Here is a 21,000-nt window from a genome sequence, read left to right as displayed (position 1 = left end):
CCGGCAGTTTGCAGAAGAGACTAAGCCCATGTTGAAGATATGTAATACCACATTACCGAGCAGCATTTTGTAAGTACTACAGCAATCATATACAACAATTTCTGTAAAAGCGTGCTATAATAACTGTTTCTTAACATATTACATTGCATTATTTGTGTTCATCATGGCCGACAGGGCATACCTACTTGCGCTTTTGCCTCTCTTTTACTGCTACTACTCTTTGCTTCGCCATGACACAACTTTCACATGTTTACTTTATTTGTTATTTTTATTGTGATCGTTGATCTTTTTTAACATATACTGCGTGTTCACCTGTTTCGCTCCACTTTGTTTACATAAATACATAAAATTGAAAGGCGAAATTCGATTGTGCGTTTAATGAAATTGCGAGCATATGTGTAAACTTCCATACATACGAGGTTAGTTCAAAGGAAAAGGTGAATTTTGATTTTTCGCAGGCTGTGTACCTTCGTTTATCGATATTTTATTTTTGTTATAATCGAATACATATTTTTATCATGTGCTTGCATTAGGAGCCAATTTCGATTCGTAGTTTGTTTTCGACAACCGAGGTGTTAGTCACATTTTTGTGTGCTTTTCGATTTTTGACTTTTGAAAGAAATGGGTCGAAGAATATGTATTAAATTTTGCGATAAAAATAGAATAAAGTGCTCCGAAGTAGATGTTGGCTGTGGCATACGGTGCGTCCACTTTATCTCAAAAAAGTATTTATTTAAGTTTGTTCCGAAATTGCTAAATTTTGAGCAAAAGCAAAGTCGCGTTAGTATCGCTCAGAAGTTGTTGAATGTCGTTAACAACGATACGGGTTTGCTCAATCCCAAAACTGAAGAAACTCATGAAACGAAAGCCACAGTTGCTGAGATCAAGTCAGAATCGAACAAAGAGCTGATCGCCATGCCGCAAAGCGCATTTCAGAAGTGCTTCGAGGATTGGAAGAAGCGTTGGCACAAGTATATTATATCCGAGTGGGTTTCATTTGAAGGGTACAAAATCGATATGATGATTAAGTACTTTTCAAAAACATTCAAAAATCCCCTTTTCCTTTGAACACAACTCGTGCGTATCTTACAAGCACAAGTACCTTGCAGGAAATGCGTTATTTAAAAAATTTTGGATTCTAGTATTAATTTCTATTTGAAATTTATTTGAATTTTTTTCTCTAGTTTTATAATTTTAATTATTATTATTTTTTAATTTATATTAGTTACATTATTAATGTCGAGCAACCGTGTGACTGTAGTTTTTTTATGGAACAGTCGGTTAGTGTGAGTGAGGAGAGCCAGTAAAGTGTTTTCTAAAGCTGTAAGTTGCTTTAACAGCTCTCTCAGTTTTCGCTGATATTTTTAATAAAAAGTCATCATCAAATATTTTTGTGCAATACTTTCGCTATAAATTTCCGACCGTGTTGGTTATGCTCACCTTTATTTTAATTAACTTGAAAATTACGCATCAGAAAATGGTAATATGGGCCGTGTCAGGCAAAATATTTATTTTTTAGCAAGCAAACATAATAGTATTAAATCCTACTGAAATATTTTTATGCCTTTGCAACATGTTGCGACAGAGTATAATAGTTTTGTTCACCTAACGGTTGTTTGTATCACCTAAAAATAATAGAGTCGGGTAATAGGGTTATATAATATATATATAAATGATCAAGATGAAGAGACGAGTTGAAATCCGAGTGACTGTCTGTGCGTTCGTCTGTCTGTGCAAGCTGTTACGTAAAAAAAAATGAAATGAGGTACACGTGTTTCTTGACAAAAGAGTTAGGTACGATGGAAGTAGATGGGCATAATCGGACCACTGCCACGCTCGCAAAGGCCATTAATCGAAAATCTATAAAATGCCATAACTAAGCACTAAATTAAGATATGAAACAGTAATTTGGTATAGGAGAGGTACCTGTGAGTTAAACATTTTGAAAAAATGGGCTTAGCCCATCTATTAGGTTTAATGCATATATCACCTAAACCGCTTAAGCTACAAAAACCAATTAGGAAAAAAATTCTGAAGAACTCCTACCGACAGTGTGAAAATGAATGAAATCGGATTCTAACCCCGCCCGCTCCCCATATAACGAGTTTGAAACGTCCGGCTGACTTTGTTCTACAAGTATATATGTATATGTTTAAGTATATTTATATATTATATTCATAAAATTACTAGCAAATAAGTTCTCAAGTATAACTAAGCAATGCCAAAATTTAATGCAGTCAACCCTTTCATTTCTCTGCTTCAATACAATATCCTATATAGAGATTTCCGACTTGCCACCCTACTTTAAAACTTGTAGGTTGATCAAAATGTGTGATAGTTAAATGAAATTGAGTGGAAACGTTTTCTTAAATATTAAACAAATTATATTAATATCCCTAATATAACGAATTCCGATCCTATGGTTGACGTTTTTCACATCAACTCAATTTATTAAATGACTAGCCTCTACGGTTGAGTTTATATCACATATACCATACATATTTCAATTGAGGATGATTTTCAAATAATTTTTGCTGACGATAAGTAAAGAATAGTAATAAAACTAAGCAAGTCTATGACCTTTGAAATAAGCCAATATGATACCAAATTTTATTGTTATATATTCACCATATTGCTGAACAATGAAGTTGAACCTTTTCGCTACATGTTTTAATATTGCCAACACCTAAACGTATTTCGCCAGCTTTGATTATTGCAAGTTTCAAGCATATAAAATGTTCGGTTATACTCGTACTTAGCTCTTCCTTACTTTTTTTTATTGTAATTTCAGTTGTGCAGATAATGTGAAGCTTTGTGGCGAATATTAAGAATTCAAGGCCAACGATAAGGTCGATAGTGATGCTCTTGACATTCTACATTTATAAGTGTTGGCCGATACTGGGATTACGGTCAGTAGTTAAGTGACTATTATGAAGTGAACTTCTAACCAACGTCGAACATACATATGTAAGTAAAATACCGGCAACATTGTTTAATGTTCATATTAAAAACTTGAGAATATTATTTTGAAAACAAAATAGCAAATCAAACGACAAAACCAACCACAGGCATAATCAAGTGGCGAAAAGAAAGAGTTTGGCTGTACGCCCATTAATTTACCATTGACAAAATGAAACTACGTTCCGTTTGTGCGATTTTCTACCAACAAACGGTGTTAATTAGTGAAATCAACTGATATAAAAAAAAAACACAGTTTGTAATTTTAGGTTATTGTACAAAACCAAAAAAAAAAATAATTTTAATAGTTAGTATTGTCCAAGTATTGTTAAAATTTCAAATCCGTACGTACTCACAAAATGTTGAGATCTCGGTTCTGCAGAAGTTCTATTGCTATAACGTTATGTTTCGCAAATATACTGCAGACGAAAAGATTACAAGAATTAAAAGCAAAAGAAATCGCATGAAAATACATACCATATAAATATTTATGAGTGTGCGACTACTGTATTTAGGCAGATAAGAGCAAGAACTCTAATTTAACAGACGAATTTGGATAATTAACATTTTGAATGTCATTACTGAGAGGCCTGTCAGTCAAGTAAACAGGCTGCGTTGGCGATGCTTCCGCAATTACACTTGAAAGTAAATAGGTTAGTCTATATGCACATTGTCAGATATATGCCAATACACACATAGCAAAAGCCTGCCTGTCGCTCGAAATTAAAAGCAACGTAAGAACAATTGGCTCAGAGAGATGCCAATGTCTCGGGATAGGCGTGTACAGGGTTGTAAAATGAAAAGCGGAAGGAAGTTTTAAAAATGTAAACGTGTTAGCTTAAGGTGTCAAAATCGAGCTATCCGTGAGATGAATAAATAACACTGTTTGACAGTAAGAGTAGTGCGTTTAAATTGGCAAGGCGAGTATAAAATTCTGGTAATTGCTTTAAAAGTAGTGTTTTAGTGCGATAGTACAAAGAAGAAAAAAAAAAAACAAAATTCACAAACCCTCTACTGACGGTTTCTTCTCTGCTCACACACCTGTGAGTGATTTGTAGGCGGGGTGTACCCGTTGGAGTAGGGCTGCAGTGAGCTTTTTCACTGATGTATGAAGGTTAAGGGAGAGAGTAGGTGGTGGAGCCTTTTGTCGGGAGCTCTCCATCAACTCTAGTTTAAGATTGCCCGACCACTGTAGCGCCTTTAAAGCGAAGTTGGCTGCCATCAAGGCAGCCGTAGATGTACTGCTCTGAAGTGCAGTTTCCTAAAGAGAAAAGCGAATTCACTCCGACAACAAAAGCGGCTAAACTGGCTTTGAGCTCGCTGACGCTGTGCGCTCAAAACTAGTCAAGGAGTGCATTATATCATTAGCAACAGGTTCAAGCTTCTTCCATATTAGACTCGTATGGGTGCACGGTCACTGAGGAATCGCTGAAAACTGCAAAGCCGAAGAGCTGGCTAGGGGGGGCCACTTTTTTCCAATTTCATCCGTTAGGAGTTGAATCGGTTTTCCAATGTCTGCTTGCGTTCTACAGTTGGACCTTCAGTAAACTAAGCAGGTGCTGGTCAACGACCAGAACTTGAGCGACTTCCAGATTATTTTGAACCAGATCGAACCGTAAGAAGTCATCTGAGTTCTAGAGACACCTTTGGCGACCGACCTGGCGAAGTTGCTGGAATTAATATTAACCGTGCCAGTAAGATTCATCGATTCTGCATCGATCCTACGACCTAATCATATAATGTTGAAAGTAATGAGAATCATTTTGCTAAAACAATATTATGCTGGTTTATAGAAGAAAGCGTAACGAAGCTTCTGACACATGTATTGGTACTATGGGATAAATCGCAGATTGTCAGGCGAGAACACAAGATATTTTGTACTTCAACAGATGTGATGTGATGAGAAGCGATGCGATGTGATGTGATGTGATATGATTTGCGTGAATGGATGTATGTGTGTTTGGGATGTTTTAGTGCAACTAAAGTGTTCATATTCACGCTCATACAATATTCTCGTATATAGCTGTAACCAATACAATATTTATGTATGTGTTGGTAAGTGTCAGTTTGAAGTGTGTAATTTATGAAAACGAGAATCGCGTGCGTAGCAAATGCTCAGTTGTGATAACAAAAGCCACTGCATCAACGCAAGCGACGCCGAGTAAAATAATAATAGGAAAATGCAAAATAATAACAATATATAGATATGGTAGAGCAGGGTATATCGTAAGAAAAAAATGGAAACTACTCGCGTACCCAACATAATAACGCTTACAATATATACCCTACATGAAGGCAACGAATTGTAGTCCAATTTACGTTTGTATGAAAATTATGGCGCAATACTACTGGTCCAATCAAATAACTCATGAATAACATATATGCTGCTATAACTGCTCGAAGATTCAGGATTTTCCGTCCAATTCATTTTCACGCAGGAAACTCTTTACTTCAAAGTGTAAGCTTCCTAACTTGCCAATTTTCAGATTTGAATTTCCAGTTGCATACTAGTCCGGTATACGGCTAGTTTGTTGCTACGCTACAGCAACCATTGCATATATATGTATGTATTTTCAGCGCTGTCGCATAACAAAGCCATCGATTATGACAATGACAGTGACGTTGCGGACTGTGCTGTCGACAGTACGGTAGTGCATTGTTAGTTTTACATTGGTGTGGATAATATGAATTGTGTTGCTGTTGACGATAATTACTCTGCAAGGTGGCAAGTGATAAGCACGCCTCTGACTGCTCTTCACGGTTAGCGTACACATTGCTATACACTTTTGATTGTTGTTGCATTTTATTTTTCATTTCGAAGTTTGTTTTATGTACGCGGCGATGTAAAGGCACAGGCGATAGCAATTACTGCTGTTGTGTTGTATTGAAGGAAATAATATGCGCGGAATAAGTGTGTCCGATGTTGGTAAAATTGACAAACTTGATTATTTCGCTTGTATATATTTTCGCCATTAACATATCATTATATTTACGTGGTGTGTACAAAAATTAACGGGAATTTCGAAATTAAAATTTCGCAGGTTTGGAGAACCAAATTGTCAAATAATTTTGTTCAGATATATTCCTTGCTTACTTTGTTTATAGTAGCCGCTAAGCTTAGACGTGTTTTTATTTGCTGGCGTTTCTCTTTTGTTAAAAGAAATGAATCAAAGAATTTATTTATGAACTCTTGACCAAAAACAATACTGCGACAATACCCCAGGCTCCGTGTGACTTTTTTTTATTTTCAAAAATAAAGAGAACCTTAAAGGGCTGTCGTTTACAAGATAGTTGAAAACCGCTGAAAGAGCTAAAGGCTATCCCGAAATTCGAGTTTAAGAAGTGTTTCGACGATTGGAGGAAGCGCTGGCGTAAGTGCATATCGAATAGAGATTACTTTGAAGGCGACAACATTAATGTAGACAAATGAATAAATATTTTTTTCAAAAAACAAAAATTCCCGTTATTTTTTGAACACACCTCGTATTAATTATTTATTTGTTTTTTTCCTTAATAATGTTTTTTATACGTTCTAGTCGAAAAACTTATTTTACTTACTCAGAAAATATGTGTTTGGTTTTGAAATATTATATAATTTTATAAATCATTAGTGCTTTCAAAAAATAAAAAATAAAAAATTTATTTGTAGTTATACAATTATAATATACAATATACAAGTATGTAACTTTTAAGTTAGTTTCTGCAAATATTAAGTTTGTCCCGATGTTTGTACACTCAAAAGGAAATGTCAGCGACCCTATAAAATATATATCTGAATGATCAGCATGTTGAGCTGAGTCGATTAAGCCATGTCCGTCTGTCTGTCCATCTTTCTGTCAATCTTTCTGTCCGTGTGTCTGTCTGTCTGTATATATTTGCACATGTTCTTTTCTCCACAAGAATCCGCTTATTTGTCGGAAGCTCCAATATCGGACCACTATAGCATTGCTTGTATGGAAAATATTTTCATTTGACGAAATACCTAGACGAAATTTGGCATATATTAGGTCAAGTAAAAAGTTCGTTCGGTTTTTATCTAAAAGATGGCGTTATTGTCCATAGTATTAGTGTTACGTGTCGCATCATGTCATACTATACGGCGCTGAAAACGTGTTTATTCGCGCTAAAAGTTTGTCTTGATTTACTCAGTTCGTTGTGAGCGCTGGTCAAAGATGGTCACCAATATAGAGAAAATTCGCTATATTTTACAATTTTTCTTCGATCAAAGCGAAAAAGCAACCAAATTGGCTGAAAACATTAATTTAGTTTATGGGCCCGATACTGTAAACGAACGTGTAGCACAAAAGTGATTTGCTAGGTTCCGTTCCGGTAATTTCGATGTCAAAGATGCACCACGCGTCGGGAGGCCTGTCGTCGAAAATTGCGATGAAATCATGGAAATAGTGGAAACAGACCGTCACGTGAGCACTTACTTAATTGCTGAGGAACTAAAGATAAGCCAGAAAACCGTTTGGAACCATTTGCATAACCTTGGATTCAAAAAGGAGCTCGATGTTTGGGTGTCACGAACTAACGCAAAAAACATGATGGACCGAATTTCCATCTGCAAATCGCTGCAGAATCGCAACAAAATGGACCCGTTTCTGAAGCGGTGACTGGTGATGAAAAATGGGTCACTTATGACAACATCGAGCGCAAACGGTCGTGGTCAAAGCTCGGGGAAGCGGCCCAGATGGTGGCCAAGACCTGATTGACGGCCAGGAAGGTTTTGCTGTGTGTTTGGCGGGATGGGCAAGGAATTATCTACTGCGAGCTGCTCCCCTATGGCCAAACGCTCAATTCGGCCCTCTACTGCCAACAACTGGACCGCTTGAAGGCAGCACTCATCCAGAAGAGGCCATCTTTGATCAACAGAGGCCGAATTGTGTTCCATCAGGACAACGCCAGGCCACACACGTCTTTGGTGGCTCGCCAGAAGCTCCTGGAACTCGGATGGGAGGTTCTAATGCACCCACCTTATAGTCCGGACCTGGCACCAAGTGTTTACCATCTTTTCCTGTCCATGGCGAACGCGCTGAATGGTGAGAAGTTGGCCTCAAGAGAGGCCTGTGAAAATTGGCTCTCCGAGTTTTTTGGCAATAGGGACGTAGTCTTCTACGAGAGGGGTATAATGAAGTTGGCATCTCGTTGGAACGAACTTTTTACTTTACCTAATATTATTGCCCAAAGCAAAGGTTTACTCTTCAAAGAATTCGTTTTGATTGGATTACTATAGCATATAGCTGCCTTACAAACTGAATGCTCGGAATCAAGCGCTTGTATGGAAACTTCGTTATTTGTGAAGGGTATTCAAGCTTCGGTGTAACCAAAGTTAACGTTTTTCCATGTTTAATAGTACTTTAATGTCTGGGGCGTATACGCAACATTCACTGTGACATGGCGTATGACTAACTTTCTTTCGATATGGTGTTAAATGCAGCCGGTTTTCTAAACTTTCAATTATGTCGATAACTATAACAAAGTTAAACACATAAAATTTATAAACGAACCGTTCATAACAAATAGTAAAAAACCGTTATAAAAAAGAGCTTTAAAATATGGAGCACACGATTGTGCACATACATACATACATAATAGGCCGAAATGTACGAAGGGAGAGCGAAAGAGCGCCTGAAAAAGAGTGTACCATTGCAAATGAATGCTCACTCTCACACGAGGGATGCTGTGCAGCGTTACATTGAGCGACAGCAGCCGCCACCTAAATACTGTTATACAGACGCAAATACGCACATGCACACACAAGCGAATACAAACACTTGAAAATGTGTCACAAAATCCACCATGCTATGCTCCGTGTGTGTTAAATTGCAGAGATTGGCCATCGATTTTCTCAGTCAGGTGGAGACAGTCGACGTGTACGGATGCTAAACGGTTTAAAATCAAGCGCGTCACGGTGAAAAATTGCAAATAAAAAATAAAAAAAAAACAACAAATAGGATGAAATAACTATTCACCAGTTGTGAACAGCTAGAAAAACTGTTGAAATTTATATATATATGAAATAACTGAAAACTAGTTATACAATATTACTAAGCTGTAAAATCGTTATTGTAAAAGTAAAATTTGTCTATACAGTCAAAAGAAAATGAGCTAACCTACAGGAAAAAGAGAATCCAGTGAAAAGGAAATACATTCACACGCACACATATCACATAATTCGCAAATTGGGGCGCATGAAGAAAGTATGAAAAAGGCGTTTCTATACTAGTGGATACCAAAATAAAAAATAAAAGTAAACGGTAAACAATTTATTTTTTAAATTTGAATAAAATAAGTGGTGCAAAAGAAACTGCTACCATTTGACTCAAGTTAACTCATATACGCCTGAAAACGTGCACAAACCATAAAAACGTCTGCGAATATACATACTAGAAGTAGGCACTGCTAGATTTTAAGCTCAGAGAAGCAGCACTGATAAAAACGAAATTTCTATGGATAACACTACAAGATATTATGTAGGTTTGAGGATTATTTTTGTGAAGAACTAAAATACACACTTTCTTTTTTACAACGCACAAGCATCAGTATTTATATATATTTGTATGCAGGTGAAAAATGTTGAAATAAAAAAACCTAAATTGATTACAAAAAGGATATGATGTTAAATGTGGAAACGGATGTGTAGTGACTGCTAACGTATACATTTTAAATTTCTTCAACTTCTCCCGCTTATGCTGACGCGTTGCTAGTAGCAATGGTCGTTGTAACTTCGGCTAGCATACTGGTGCTTTTCTTTATCACCCTTCTCCCTCAGTGGTGATTTCTGCAGCACGTTCGTATGCTGCTGCCACTGTTGCTCTGCTTCATGGCGTCTTCAGCTGCTTATGAACTTTCTATAAAGGTACATTTTCTCTAGTTGTTGGTACTTGGCCATTTACCTCGCCTTAGTTTTCGTATAGGCACAGTTTTGCCGCTCTCTTTCACTTACGCACTCGCGCTCGTATTTCCTCTCTCTTTACAAATGTTTGGTACCTTGTGAATTATATTCACCACACCCTAATGTTGTATTGTGCAACTGTGTGCTCGAGTTGTCACTTTAAAAAAGATACACACACACACGCACACTTTGATAGCACGACAAACGAAGCATGAGCACGTGTACTCGTGACGAGTTAGTACGAATACTCGCATGCGATTTGTATATTCCATTAACCGTGGTTTGTGTTATTAAAAATACAGTAAAAACAAATTTGTCGTCATCACTTTTTTACATACACACACACTTGAATGCAAGTAATAGTAATAGCCTCCCCCACTAACACTGCTGTGGCAATTGCTGCGGCTGCAAGTGTAGACTTCAATTTGTTGCCTACTTTTGTGCGCACCACCACCCAAGTACCGAAGTTCTGTGCAGTTGTTAAAGTTCAGTCATGGCTGGTAAATAATTTTCAGCAGCTTTCGACTTCTACCCGCTCGGTTAAGTATTGCGGTGTCGGCATTAACCATATATAACTGGCATACACCAAAACGATTCCTGCATTGCCTTCACTGCAACAGGAGATAGTATTACAGAGATGAAAGCGCAAAAGTGGAAAATAGCAAGTGGCGGTAATGGAATGTTAGTGTTGTTTGTTGAATGAAACTAAAACAGATGTTAAAAAAAAAAAAAATGAATTGTTGGTAATTTCTATAATGCTTAAAAATTAAAATTGTAAAGTGACATAAAAACATATACTGTGCAAGTCGTAGACCTTTTCTGATTACTTACTGATAAAACATAAAGTGAGAATAAAACTTAATTTATGACAAGTGTGCTATTCAAAAGCTAAAATAATTGCAAAGTGTAAATCTAGTTATGCTCAATCCAATATTTGATTTAATAAAATCTCAATGATTCGACTAAATGTTGTGTAGTAGTACATCATTTCAAACCAACTTTTGCCGGAATGCAAAAAGTGAATAGGAAATGTGTGCAAGAAATAAATTAAGTACGACTTGAGATACCAGCTACGTATGTGATAATCTGATATTTTTATAAAATTTTAAATTTGCCAAAATAATATTTTTCCAAACTGCGCGAGTTTTATAAAATATTGATCTCAAATGTGGCATAGGGACATGAAAAATTAAATTTCACGGAATTTCTTAACAAAATGACGCTTACTTGTTAAATATTAACAAGAAAATTTAAACTGAGTTGTGCATTCGTTTGTCACTTCATTACAAAAAATATTTTTAGCATTTTTTTGTAAAAATTGTATTGAATATCAAACAAACAATGTTTAAGTATATATGCAATTGAGCAAATATTTGGTAAGAGTTGCCACTTGTTTGTAGCATATCATATCATCATTTTTCAAAAGCTAACAAACACTGTGAAATTGTAGAATTTTTGAATTTTTAGAACTGTAGTAATAAACTGCTGGAAGCGGTTTAATTTTCAAAAATGAAAATAAAATTTAAAAAATTTAACACTCTATATGCACACTGCAATTTTCTGCAATTAAAGTGATAAGAAAAAAAAATAATAATGGTCAGAAAACAAACCATTTACATTAGGGAACATTTTTGGAGAGTTGACACCTGTTTGAATTACTCCATTTTCAGATTTTTGGAGGATGGTTAGGTAGAAGTGGCTATCTAACGACGCACTAAGGCCTTTAGTAAGCTTATTGCGATACCACCGGGACTAAAGGCTACTCTCTGAACTACCCCGTGCTTCTGTTGAAGTTTATCAGTACGAAAAGTTTTATCGGTGCAACCTTCAAGACGTCGTCAAGAAACCGTCGATCGATAGTTGCGATTCTTTTTCTATATAGAGCCTTACAGATGCATAGAAGATGCTTAATAGTCTCCGCCTCTTCTACAACCTGACAGCTTCTACAATAGTCTTTATATGAGTATGGCGTTCTTAGTCTACTGGCATGTCTGCCTATTAGACAGTGACCTATTAGTACTCCTACAAGAATTCTTATATAAATTCTTTTAAATTTAAAATAGTCGGCATGTTTCATATTCCATTCATGCCACGTTTGCTTGCTTGCTGAGCAAGTCAGGGATTGATTTTAAGTTGAATACGTTTCACTCGAGGAAAATAAGCTTAAACAAATTCAGTACGAACATATTTTGAGGAAAATAATTTGTTTGAAAAACTTTTTCAAATTATTTATTATTTTAACGTTATAAATTTAATAGATAAAAAATTTCATAATATTCATATGGCAAATATTTTGACATCTCTGTATATACATATACACATTTATATGGACTAGGGTTAACGAACTGATTAGAAGTACATACTTATTAGTAACCGAATAGTGGACTACCATAAGCGCCAATGCAAATAATCAGACTTTGTCAACTCCAAAGTCACTGGTTCTACTTCCATACACTTATACGAGTATATAACTATTACAATTCGTAGTGTGTGTGTGCTTTTGTATACTCAAGAGTTGGCACTTGGTCGTTGCAATGCCAACGGATGTGCGAGTAAATGGCCGGAAACTGACATTATTTCGAAAACCATGTGGATCAAGTTTTAGCAACATCTTTTCTTGCCTTCTTTCTTACCCTGCCACTTGTACTGCGCACTTTCCACAAAACCAGTGCTATGTATGTAATGTGAATATAGTTTACAGTTACCAATCAAGTCCATAGAGAAAGCGATTTTGGTGCACAGAGCTTATATCTAAATATCTAAATAAATACATATGTATGTATGTGTATATGCAGGGAAGCACTTGTCAAAGCACAGTGTAATAGGAGAAAGAAGTGTGGCAGAAAAATTTGCGCACAAGTTAATTATATTGAGTCCCTGCTGACAGCTGCTGCGGGTTGGGTTGATTGTTAAGTCAATTTGGCAAGTTGAAGTTGAAGAAAGAGAAAAGTAATACATATTTGATTGTGGAAAATTAATTGAATTTATTATTAGCATGGAAAAGTACTGCAAAAATGAGTTGCAAATAGTTGATTGAATATGCCACTAATAGAAAATAAGGTCAAAAAACGGAAAATAGATATATTTTCTGAATGCAAATATCATCGCTGTGTAATCGTGATATGAAATAAAGGGAATTAATACTCGTTCAGTGTAAACAGAGGCGGGCTATTTCAAAAACTTGTTGCGTATGTGATTAAAAAATAGTTAATGAACAAGAAAACACCTTGACTGCGGTTGCACCTCAGATACAATACCTTTCACAATACAAAAAGTTGCTTAGAACATCTTCATACCGATCGTTCAGTTTGTATGATAGCCATATGCTATAGTGGTGCGATCTGAACAATTACTTCGGAGATACCATTATTGCTTTAGATAATGATGTTGTTGCAAATTTCGTGAAAATATTTATTCCAATGAAAAAATTTTCTGTCATCATTCGGCATCTGTCGTTTTGCCCAAAATAATCGAAACATTTTTTTATATCCTAAACAAGCTATATTAAGTTTGTCACAAATTTTGTAAAACCTAGAAGGAAACGTTGGAGATCCTATAAAGTACATGCTGTATATGTATATAGGACGAGAAGAGTCAAATTAGCCATGTGCGTCTGTCTGTCCGTACATACGCGAACTAGTTCCTCAGTTTACGAGATATCATTCTGAAATTTTGCACATGTACTTTTCTGCCCAAGCAGCTGAATCTCCCCATAGAACGAACCACTATATCATATAGTTGCTATTCAAACCAATCACAGTCATGATAAAGGTCTTCATAAGATATTCTTTTCCTTACAAAGTAAACTTTATTCGACTTGAAGGTTGTTTATAGCAAACAAAATGGTTAGAAAGATAGCAAAACGTCTTCTGTTAGATGCAAACCATTTGTCAATTTTTAGATTTAGTTATGCATACATATAGTTGCTATAAGAAATGCACTTGTGAAGGGTATTATAGATTCGGTGTAGCCGAAGCTATCGTTTTATTTGTATAAAATATTTTTTTAGTTTCTTGTCTTTAGCTTCGAAAAATTCTGTGCACTTTTACCTTATTAACCCCTTAATCCACCTTCTTATTAGGTCTTTACTGTGCATCACAAACAACAACCATAAACTAGTTGTATTGGCTTGACTTCAACTGACAAACAACCTGACTAAGTAAAATTAGCTTTCTTAGATCAAATGAAATGGATTAGAGTGTTAACAAGACAGCAATGTTAAACTGCTAAAGTCATACCATATCCATCTAATACTACAAGCAAAGAGAAGAACAATAACGGTATGCTAACAAAAGTTACAATACCAAAATGACTAATAACTAAACGAGGCAGGCATTTCCATAATTCCATTCGGCAACAAAATAGCTTCAATATAGACAATGCAACACAATATCACCGCTAATACAAAAGGAGAGCAAAATACATACTGATTGATTTCAGAGGAATACAAGTTTAACTGCGAAACAATTGCTAGAAATTACGGTAAGTTTCCAATTACAAATGTGAATTGAATTCGATATTAATGCATGCGTTTGTATATAACGGGATTCTGTGCTTACTCAAGTACTCATTTATGTACGCATGTATGTTTGTGCGGATATTTGCAAACTACATAAATACATATGTGCTTTTGTATATGAATGTGTAAGTGACTACCTAGACATTTGAGCCAAATTTCGCTTCAGTCACGTACAATTAAATATAGGCTATCAATCAATAACTGTATTTATATATTTACCAGCTGATTAAATGATACAATACGACTTTTAAAATTTTGTAAATTTATTGAATATAACAATACTGCAATAAATCACATGGTCCAAGCCACCGCACCATATAACAGGACGGGATCGATGAGGGAATTGTAGAGTTTGATCTTTATATATATTTAATAGTATATATTATATTATATATTTAATAGTATATATATATATTTATATATTTAATAGTAATTAAAATTAAAAATGTAATTATACAAATTATTAAATATTTCACGCATTAAAATTATTAACTCATATCATAGACGCCACAAATCAATATTTTAAATGAACTATTTAGATTCAATATAAACAAATGTCTCGCATTAAAATTGACACATTTAAAGAAAAGCAATAAATAAATAGTTTTAACTGTTAACTACATGCGTAGAAATAATATGAAAATAATCTACTTAAAGTAACAAAAAAATAATGCTAAAAAAGCCAGCTTTTATGCTGAGCAAATGTTAATGAAATGGCTTAATGAAACCACAATTAACTAACAAAACAGTGAAATCTATACATTTCTATAATTTTAATGCGATAAATATGCAGCTGCGCCGACTTTTATCACACAGAAGCGCAACGACGCTTGCCCCAATATGAGAAATTGAACTAGAAGCGCGCCACACAAGAAATGCATGGACTTCACACACGTGTAGCTCATTCAAATATAAATAACCACTTATATAAAGTGATACGTGTCATGTTATGCATAAGCGGATTAATTGTAATTAGTAGGTGACTATACAAAATATATTACAGCTTTTTTTGTACGCACAAATGGAAATAAGCAGCAGTGCAACGTGTCGTATAAGTAACATGCTTCTCGTATACGAACTATGTTAGAGATGTGGGCAACTTGAAATTGGCGAACCCGAGATTTTGATAATACATTTGGATGATTGCAAGCGAGGTTGGCAGTAGTTGCCACATAAAACAAATATTTCTACCTTGGAAAAGTATTTGAATGATATCATAACTTAAGAGTGCATTCTAGTTTAGAACCCCGCATTTCGCGCGTGTTTTTGCAATTGATATTTGTGTTATCCGCCTTTTTACCATTTGTTTATAAATATTTCAAGAGTACACAGGAGAAAAAATTAAATATTAAATACATTTTTATAAAGTTATGCCACTTCGAAAGTCGCGTCTTCGTCATTACGTTATCTATCCTTAGGCTAATTTGAAAAATAAAACAATGACGGATTTTTGGACACTATAAATGTCGCTATCGTATGAACCAAAAAAAAAAAAACAATAAAAAAAAACAAAATAGAAAGAAAAAAATGTTAAAAATGGCGGCTATTCAAAATTAAAGGTCAAATTTCTAGGCTTTATAAACCCTTTAATGTTTATAACTTTGAAAGCGCTTTCCGTTAAGTTTCATCCTATGCAATTCTATAATATTGCAACAATCTGCGTCTTTTGAAGGAAACTCGCCAATCCCGAAGTGTTTATGTCAGCTTAACGCGATGTCTGCCTAGTTACAAGACTAGCACGAGCACGCACCGTTACACCTCAGCATGCACATATGCTAGCCTGTGTGAAGACTTGCAAGCAAGATATGTAGGTATTTGTCTAAGCGGATTTTATGTTGCTACCGTAACATGCTGCAACTGCGTAGAAATGTGCTTGTATGAATCGACGCCGAGTTAAAATTATATTATTATTTTAACTGTTTCTAGTGGGATACAAACTGAGGCGATTATGTGAATGAGTAAATATTAGTAAAAATATACGTATATACACATACCTATATATATAAATGGCATATATATATATATAAGGATGTGTAAAAAATACAACGTTTTTTCCGTTTGTACTCTGAAAAATTGGTGGATAGACACCTCTTAGAAAGGCTCCCCACGTAAGAGCTCTTGATTGACTAACGAAAGCGGTTTTTTTTATTTTTTTCTATTATCAGATCAAATTTTATCTCGCTTCCACATATTTCGTTTTATGGATATATATATATATACTCTTCCAATATGTTGCTACAGAGTGTACTTGTAATAGTTTTGTTCACCTAACGGTTGTTTGTATCACCTAAACATAATAGAGTCGGATATAGGGTTATATATATACATATATACTTGTATGATCATCTTGATGAAACTTGCTATATATGGTAAAGACTAAAATTTCTTATAAAGTGGGCCCTCTAATAAGTTTAATGTCTATATCTCCTAAACCGCTTAAGCTACAATAACCAATTTCGCTTAAGACAAATTATTTAAAAACCCCTACCGACAGTTTGAAAATGAATGAAATCTGATGATAACCCCGCCCACTTCCCATATAACAGTACTGTTAAAAACTACTTAAAGCGTGATAAATTAATAACTAAATAAGCCAGAGACATTGAATTTTGCGCCCGAGATGGTATGATAGGACTTTATAGGAGGCGCGATCAAAAGTGTATAATGGGCGTGTCACCGCCACCTTTTAGATGAAATCACATGTAACAGAACCTGCTGAACCGATTTCAACCAAATTCGGTATATAACATTCTTTTGAGATTTTTATATCACAGTGCAGATGGGCGAAATTGAACCACAACCTCGCCTACTTCTCATTAATCCATCTGATACTTTCACTTTCCAGTATGTAAATCATGCACTAACACATGTATCGGGATAAAACTTTGCACGAATAATGCCTTTAAAGTATGCCACCTTCTGAGTAAAAATTGTCCAAATCGAATTATACTCTTTAAGCCCCTAGGTACCGAATAGTTGACTTTTTACCGAAAATATCAATCAATGTGTGAGGTATATAATTGAAATTCAGAAGGAATCATTTCCTGATAATAGTATGTCTGTATGTCTAAGTGCAATGAAGCGGGTCAATACTTCTCTTAGCTCCCATATACCTAATATAAAGATTTTTGAACTAGCGGGTGATTTTATGCCGCATATATTTGCCAATGTGTGAGTTATCTCAAGGAAAAGGAATGAGCGTGTTTTACTCATAACATAAGTAATATAACTGATAATAGGAAAAATATAGAAAATTGTTAGTTACGGAAAGGTCCTCCCGTCCGCCCTTTAAAATTAAGAGCACATACTTGAAGAGCCTTTCTAAGAGGTGTCTATCAATTTTTCAAAAGGCCAAGCGAAACATAATTTTTGCTGGACCCACACTAATATAGGTATATAAAGTTCACATTTCTAGCATGACTCTGGTTGTTATCAGCAGTTTAGTAATTTCGAATATAGGCGTCACTATGGTTTAATTTTCACTTGGATGTTCTATTATTAAATCTAGTAGGAGAAGAGGTCACGCCTAAAATTAAAATTTTTTTACCACTTACATAGAATATGTCTCTCCTGTCTGTTTGTCGTATTTGAGTGTACGTTCAATTTAAGTATAGCTTACGCAGAGCTGTAACACCTTATGTATTATTCCAATTTAAATTACTGTTCTGTCCAATTAGTAGTAATTTCACTGATTATTATGATGCAGGTGCTGCCCCCAATTAAGGATTAAATAGTTCTCGAAATTCCAATAACTAAGAAATACCCAAAACGACGAATATTTACACGCTACTTTACGATAATGAGCTAACCGCAAAATTAATTAGTGTTTACGTTGAATTTTAACTACCCAAAACTAGATGCTCTATATCCCGATTTGAGCATTAAAGATAATTTTGCATTATGCATATATGCAATCGTACATGTACAAGTATGTATGTATGTATGTGTGCACTTGCGTATTTGTACACATATATATGTATATTTATATTTTTGTCGCTTATGCGATTCGTTTAAAGCAGTGCTAAAGTGCATTTAAATTTAATTAAAAACTGACAAAGAACATTTTCGTATGCTCACAATAACTTTGCCCGGCGTTGTGGAATATGTCACTATATGTGGGCTACAGTCAGCGCCCATTGTTCGTCTTTTTTGTGTACTCGTACATTGTTATGAATACAGAGTGATGTGAATTTGGCATGCGAGCGAGAGAGAGTGCCATATGTAGTGCAAGCCAAATAAAATTTGTTTGCCCAAGTTGCCAATAACGTATATGCAAACAGTCTGTATGGTGTATAAATACAATCTCATGAAAATTACGTATTTATGTGAAAATTTTTGACAGCTAGGAACATTTGTGCATTGTATATATATACTTATGAAGCTGGAAAAAATAAGTATTAAAAAAACCCCAACCTTTACAAGCGCCCACAACAGTTAGATTTTAATTTATGAAAGAGCACACGAGTGGAACCGATGATTTTGTTACCAAAAATATATATAATTTCGGGCGAACCTCATCGATTCAGTAACTTTGGCAATGACCTTCGGGAAACCAGTCTACTAAGAGGGTCATTCCATGTCAAATCGACAAAGAGTTGGACGCGCACTTCACCGATTCGAATGAATTTTGGTGTAAACTTTTGTCTTATCAAAGAACGAAGTTCTGCTGAAGGAAAAAATGTTTCCTAAGAGCTATGCAAAATTTAAAATTTCACCGTTTTTCCGATTTTATGAGTTTATTTATTTGATATTTCAGAACCTACTTTATATTAAATAAAGAACGCTGGTGCTTAAACTTAAAAATTAAAAAATTTTGAATTTTTCAAAATCGTAAAAAGTAACCATAGCTGCAAAATTTTGACCTCAAAATTTTTTATATTATACCTCTAACATATCTAAAGAAATTTTTAGAGGGGTGTTCTTTTTTGTTTCAAAGATATGAATTTGTGAATGTTGGTGAAATGGTTTTTTTTTTTATTTTTTCAACTTTTTTTGTTGAGTATCATTATTCTATCACATGATTATAGAAATTTGAGGTCTAAAATATTTTTCTTATGTTAATGGGATGTAAAAATAATAATAATAAAAAAAAAGTTTTAAAAAAATAAAAAAAATAAAAAAATTAACATTAGTTGCCATTGCATTAGGTTTCTTCGAAAACGAAAAGAAATCATGTGGGGTTAAACTAAATGCGCACACCGTATGTGCAATGGTCGCGTAGGCAATGTGACTGAAATACGTCGCATATTCGCAAGCACTTGATATTGCATTGCTTCTGAAAATCTCAATTTCGTGTGCGTAAAATGCAATATCCGTTGCATTCATGGGCGCATACTTAGTTGGAATACACATATGAGCGCCTTTAGGTAGAAAGCTGACCAATTTATAGAACATTAAGTTGCTCATTTCGAATGAACGATGCAATCATAATATCTGGTCTTTATTTCTGGTCTACACCCACTACACTGGGCGATAATTGTACATGTTTACGTACATATGCGTAGGAGTCCCTGCTGTATTGCACTGGAAAGAGGCGTTACCTTGGGCGATTTTGGTGCGGGAGTAAGCAAAATGGCATCGAATTCAAAGTTTCATACGGCACGCACTGAATATCTCCAATAGTTGTCATATTCCATTCAATTTCATTTAAAGCATCTAGCTTCTACAGTCATGTTCACCTTCGGGGAAATATAAATGTAATTCTAACTTTTTTGCGATTTGAATTATTTTCATAAATTGTCTTCTACAAACATACAAAAAATCATGGTATTTTCATAAACGTGCACATACCTCCATATAATAATCTGCTTGTGCACTTAAAACATCTTATTGGCCTTCTTGCTACAAGTGCCCACTGCAAGAAATGAACTTTGCACATCTGCTCTTCAGTGGAAATCCAACAACAAGTCCTCAAAATGATTCACTTCCGACTAGCCTGCTGCACTGCTCATCGAATTGGTTATCAATTTCACCTTGAAGATGAACTTGCGTGTTGTTGCTGTTGTTGTCTACATTTGTCATCGCATTAACAAGGTAATCGAAACGATTTTTTAATTAAGAAAATTGCAGAAAATGCACACAAAACAAAAATCTCAAGAAATACTTTATTCATCTCTTTGCCGTACGCTCAGTTTATTTGCTGATTTTTTCATTCTCAATTTCATTTCTGTATGCTTGTTTTTGTACGATACTATATTGATGTGTAGCAAGGGTGCGAGAAAAAAGTATTTTGAGAAATGAGAGTTCACATAAGTACATGTTCCGATAGATTTGAATGAATAGCTGCAATTTTTATTAGCTTTGCTACGCATTAGCAGGAATTTAATAAAATGTTATGTGTAATTAAGCAAGTAATACTTTATAAGGAAGTATGTGTTTAAGGTTGTGACTTTAGGGATTTGCTGTTGAAAAAGAAATTAAAATTAAATTAAATACCAAGAGGTATAATTACAGTCATATTACAATACATCAAAGATGTTAGTGATTACTGATTACCGATTTGAAGAAATTAAGAAGTCTCAGTTCGGAAATATTTTTCATAGCGTAAAATAGTGACAGTACATGCAATAGCTGAATAGTAGACGTAAATATAACAAATATATCTAACACTGAGCAGCGAATTTAA

General features: G+C 34.8%; 1 protein-coding gene across 33 annotated transcripts in view; it reads left to right on the top strand.

Moving 5' to 3' along the window:
- Positions 1-8,821: 8,821 nt before the first annotated feature.
- Positions 8,822-21,000, top strand: part of GluClalpha (glycine receptor alpha 1) — a 64,955-nt gene continuing 52,776 nt past the window's right edge. For 9 of the 33 annotated variants that reach the window (XR_011396959.1, XM_070111550.1, XM_070111547.1 and 6 more), the window contains exons 1-2: positions 8,824-9,218; positions 13,938-14,338. The gene's annotated coding sequence lies outside the window, so the exon portion shown is untranslated. Of the gene's footprint in view, positions 9,435-9,800; positions 9,821-10,421; positions 10,538-12,926; positions 13,045-13,937; positions 14,339-21,000 lie in introns of those variants that run through there. The other 24 variants (XM_070111519.1, XM_070111475.1, XM_070111514.1 and 21 more) reach the window with 12 other exon arrangements.

This window comes from Bactrocera oleae, chromosome 2, assembly GCF_042242935.1.
Source record: "Bactrocera oleae isolate idBacOlea1 chromosome 2, idBacOlea1, whole genome shotgun sequence".
NCBI classification, from domain to species: Eukaryota; Metazoa; Arthropoda; class Insecta; order Diptera; family Tephritidae; genus Bactrocera; species Bactrocera oleae.
Note: the sequence above shows the minus strand (reverse complement) of the source record. Positions and strands in the feature narration are given on the sequence as shown.